The sequence below is a fragment of the Marmota monax genome, unplaced genomic scaffold, assembly GCF_021218885.2.
Source record: "Marmota monax isolate L192 unplaced genomic scaffold, Marmota_monax_Labrador192_F-V1.1 WCK01_AAM20220418_F8-fsc00021, whole genome shotgun sequence".
Classification (NCBI taxonomy): Eukaryota; Metazoa; Chordata; class Mammalia; order Rodentia; family Sciuridae; genus Marmota; species Marmota monax.
The window spans coordinates 17,636,220-17,641,674 of NW_026695228.1; positions in this window are offsets into that span (position 1 = coordinate 17,636,220).

A 5,455-nucleotide genomic window follows, 5' to 3' on the forward strand; every position below is an offset into this window, starting at 1 on the left:
CCATCTTGACTGAACAGTTTTTCTCTCTCCTCTGGCCAAACTCACTTCCCGAATTTTCCCCAGTGAGTCAGATGTGGTTTCCAAGGAGGACTGTTGGAATAAATAGCACCACAAACCACGGACTTTGCCACTTTCTCCAGGGGAAGTGTCTGACCTCCCCAGTGCACTGTAGACAGCTGTGGTTTCAGTTCTGACACCATTCCTCCCAGAAGGGGACACAAAATCAATGGATTTTGCCATATTATCCTTCTGCTTGCTGTGTCCAAAGCATGTGAAATAAAGAGAGCAGAGTTTGGAAGGACGAGTGGGGTACGATGGCCACACTCACCCATCCACCGGCTGCCTGTGCGTGGGCAGTTAGTGGTAAGGAAGCGTTGGCCTGGGACCAGCATATCCACATGAGCCCCAGGACAACAGGCACCACTTCCAAAGGGAGGATGGCTTTTCCAAGGTCAAATTAAGGTTACAGCCATCCACGCAACCAACCATCTTTCCCAGGAGAAGACCCCAGGTGTGCCCTTTCCAGGAACTTGGAAGAATGAACAAGAAACACAAGCCGTACCTGGTTAACACTGCATGGTAAAGTGGGCAGAATGCAGAGAAGGTTGGCTTGGCCCTTCTGTGCCTCTTCAGAACTGAGGTTCTAACATCCTGTCATGGGGCCCGGGATGCTGAGGGTGGGGGAGAGATGGAAAGAGGAAAAGGGACCCATGACCATTTTGTTCAATCCATACTTGTGGCCTAGGGTTCCCTACAGATCACTATGATGAAGACATAGTGGGGGTTTTAAGATAAATAAGAATTTGGTTAATGTCATTAGTTGGGAAAAAATACCAGGGGAGCCACGATTCCCCCTGGGGTTTGTAAGATCAGAGACATGGCAACAAGTAAGAAGTAGGAGCCTGGTCTTGCCCCTCAGGCACAGAAACCATGCCTAGCTCCAAGAACTTCTTCTAGGACCCGGATGTCGCTATTAGATTGTCCCAGTCCTAAGCTGGCTTCAGTGTAGGATTAAAGATATGCTGCGACCGCGACATGTTTTAAAGATTTTAAATATCCTTGTTGAAAAGTGCCCTCCTTTTTAAATGGTTGCATAAATAGGATTGATAAAAACGACAGTATACATTTGGATTTTACATTCTAATTAAACTTGATTTTGTAACAGTTTAATGATGAAATAAAAATATTGGGAGAGTCAACAGGAGGAAATCCACGAGGAAGCTGAATTCAACACTCAACACTTCTTGGAACTATGCTGCATAAATATTTTTTTTAAATGAAGATAAATGAGGCATTTAGTATATAACTATGTTTTATTGTAACTCTATAAATTAGAGAATACTTCCTAGTTTTGACTGAATGAAATATGACATGTTTTCATCTTTTAAGAGAGGTTAGCTTTTTAATGAAAAACATAATTTGAATAAAAGTCATTTTAAGTCTATACATATATAAATAGGGAACATTGCTTTGAAGTAGGCAGTTTGGATGATTAGAGATCTGACCTTTTTGGACTATTAGACCTTCAGAATACACATCCATCCATCCATCCATTCATTCAGCAACATTTATATAAAGCTCATCAGGGTGATAGGGGACTTATGATTGTCCTTCCCACAAGACATTTACATTCCAGCAACAGGGAAAAGCCCAGTGCCCTATGGACCTGCGTCTTGTGGGATGGTATTGAAAGCTCTGGCAGGCAACACCCCCTGGTAACATCGGTGCTGACGTCAGGTATGACTTATCAGCTGGTTTCTAGACTGTTCCCAGGGTGAGCCTCAACAGGGCTGCCTTGCTAGAACAGCCAGGGAGCCTCTCCATATCGACTCTTGGACAAGTGGCTTTGTGAGTGGCCCTGCTTTGGTCCCTGTGTTAAACATTGCCCTCCCCACCACCCACAAGGTATTTGTGTGTGGTAGGAACAGTTTGGCCCATTTGAGGTCTTTTGATTTTATATTATAAAGTCTAAAAAAGGTGGGTCATTGTGACTCTTGAGTGCTCTGAGCTCCTCTCCATTCCAGATACAATTATTTGTACATAGTCAATTTTGGTACCACTGTCCCAGGAAAGCAGGGAGCTAAAACTCCAGACCTCTGTTCTTGTGTTCCGACAAAAGAAAATTTAAAATCAGACACCAAAAGCCATGGGAGGGAACTTTATTTTAAGTGAAAGGGAGGTGAAAGTAAAGTAAAAGCAGAGTGAGTCTTAAGCAGAGAGCTCTCTCCATCTCCCAGCAGAGGACGACAAAGGACACAATGCTATCCCCAAATTTATGACTGTTTGATGTTTACCGGGAGACCTGGGGACCACCGTTGTACTCTTTGTTCTTCATCTCAGGTGGTGGAGTTTTTGACCTAGTTGGTCCTCTCCAGAACTGTCGTGGTGGTCATCCTATTTAGGGGGCTTCATCTATAAGTCAATCCCATGTTAATGTGGGCTCTGGGTCAGTAGCTGGTCAGAAGTTACCTTAGTGCATACGACTGTGCTATTAAAGGAATCTTTCTTTCCCGGTACACAGAGACACCTATAGCCATAATTCCTAGCCTCACACAAACCTCACTGACCCTGTCAAGAGTTGGTCCCATGCATCCTTTTCTTTTGACATATTCTTTCCCATTATCTTCTTTGCTTCTATTTATTTTCTACAAATTAACTACCACCCTTTGCTTTCTCAGCCACTTTGAAAATAGTTCAAAGAAGACCCTAAAGTAATTTAAAGAACGCTTGTGACCTTGCTATGCATTTCACTGCTCATGGCTAGGCTAGGACGTGGACCTGGAGGTGTCTGGCTGCCTCATGTGGTCAGACAAGCCAGCCCTGCCTTGGAGGGTCCACCATTTGCAATGAAGCTAAGTAAAAACCCCTCTGATGAGATGAATATGCTTCAGGAGGGCATATGTAGAGAGCTTTGCCTACACAATTTTCAGCCTCCAGTTCCTGCAGGGCCTGCCTCCCCCATAGAGCTGTCCTGCCTAAAGCCAGCTCCTCCCTGAGCCAGGTGCTTCCCATGCCTGCGAGGCAGGATAGTGAAACCATCTCAGCTGATAGGGCACTGTGACAGGCAAAATCTGCTCCAGGGCTTCCTGCCAGCTGACAGAGGCTTTGTCCTGCTTTGGAGCCTTCAATGCAGTCTGAACTCCCGCTCCGCTCAGCCCCTTGGCATTGATTCCTCCCATCTTATATGCGCCCCCACCCCACTTCACCTTGGCACCTGCTTCTGGAGAAGTCGGCCTGCAACAGGGGCATCCAGTGAAAGAACTCACTTCAGGTCCAGTGGGGAAGAACATTGGGTGTCCAGAGACAAGTAGTGAGGGTGGATACTTGTCCCAGGATTCCTCTGCAGAGGCCAAACATGTCCCCACTTCTCATGAGCCAGTCATGCAGATATTGTCCTTAGCCACCAACTGCACAGTGCATGGCACAGGCATGGTCTCCGTCCCCCGTGGGGAATCACAGTCATCAGCTGCTGCAGCTTCGAGCTATGCCAGGTGGAGAGTGCTGCCCATGAGAGGCGCCCTGCTTCACAGATGGAGCAGCTGAGTCTTGGCAGTGCAAGGAAACTAGCCAGAGGCCACGCAGTTAGTAATGGGCAAGGCTAGGACATGGACCTGGAGGTGTCTGGCCCTTGGGCCTTGGTCTTGTGCATTCTGTTGCCTCCTGTGGTCAGACAAACCAGGCCTGCCTTGGAGGGTCCACCCTTTGCAAGCCACACTTTGTGCTGAGGCTGGGAGGCTGGGAAGGCAGACAGGCATGGGCTTGGCCCGCTCCCCTCACAAACCACTTCATGCAAACTCTGAACTGTGGTGTGGGATGGCCAAGGCCCTGCTGAGTGCACCCTGTGCATCAACCAGCAAAAAACAAGGTCCCCATCCTTGCAGAATCAAGAAGGCTCCTCCTGCCTACTCCCTCTCCCAGGCTCCTCTGCAGATGCATGCAGCTGTGGAGCTTCACTTGCTCTGTGAAGGAGCCACAGGTCCCACTGAAGGTGTGTGTGTGCACAGCAGAGGCCCAGGAACATGGCTCTGGCCCCCGGCAGACCCCTGGGCTGTGGAATTCCTGATGTTGGCTCTTCTCCTTGCCCTGCCCTGTCCCCTGCCTCTACCTTCCCTAGCTCCCCTATCACAAATGTGAGAGTGGGCCACCACACAGTCCCACCCAAGATACAACTTTGGGTTAGATCTCCTGGCATGCTGAGGGGTTGGGACACCACCCACTGCTGTGCCCCTGCAGCTGGGCAGGTCCCCTTAGGGCCACACTGTCCCACTGCAGGCTTCTTAGTCAGGTCCTGGCTCGTGATGCAAATCTGAGAAACGTCCTCCTGGAGATGGTGGTCAGCCAACACGGGAGGTGCTGAGGTCAGGAGAGAGTGGAGGCTGGCAGTGACCTTGCTAGAACATTCTGGGGCATAATCAAGACAGAGTTGTCTGGTTGAGGTGCAAATAAATGGAAAGAGAGGATGTGGGACGAGAATGTGCAGATAAAACTTGTGTCGGGTTTGCCAGGATGAAGTATTTGGAGAAATCCAACAAAACACACAGCACCATTTTTTGGTGGGAGGGTTGACATCCTTTTTTTGACTGTCTTTCATTCACAAATGAAGGACATAATTGTAAGAACTTGTTTGTACTCAATTTGCTGTGTCTTAGTTACTGTTTCCAAAAAACTGCTATAAAACAATACCCATTTTATTTTGCTCACCAAAGCAAAAAGTTCTCAGTGAGGCATGTCTAGCCTGGGGTTTGTCATGCTGCTGTGGTCTCTGAGGGCTTGCCTGGGAGGGTCAGCGTGTGGGGCCAGCAGTTGACACTGGTTGCTAAATCGGGCCTGGCCCTTAGCCTCCTCTGCCTGGAGTTCTTTTGGAATTCACAGTTCTTATATGGCAGCCGGCATCCCCAGAGTAAGGGTCTCAAGGGAACCAGGGGGGAAGTTGCATGTCCCAGGAGCCAGAAAGTGTCACTTCTGCTCTTCTTTATTGGTCAGACCAGTCACAAGCCAGTGGTGGTGGTGGTGTGGTGCTGTGAACTCCACCTCTTGTGGGAAGAGGTCAAATGATACTGGGGTAGTTATAACACCACCACAGCCTGCTCCAAAGATGAGTTCGCCTGCCTTCCACTGATCCTTGCCTCTCAGTTACCCAACTGCCTAGCTGACGAGTTTGGAAAGAGAAGGAAAAGAGACAAGGAGAGCAGAGATTGGACAAGGTGGACATCTTTCTTAACATTAATGGCTTCCCCATGCTGAGGCACAGAGTGGCTAATTCACTTGCTCCAAACCACAGTGAGTAGGTAGTGAAACCAGGAGTTGAATTCATGTTGTTCTGGTACCAGGGCTGGATGTTCTGTTACACTTTCTCCCCACCTGGAGCCCAAGCACTTACTTCCAATGGTCAATTCAGACCATGGAATCTGGGTATAGTTCTCCTGTCACACAGGCCCTGTGGCGGGAGGACAAG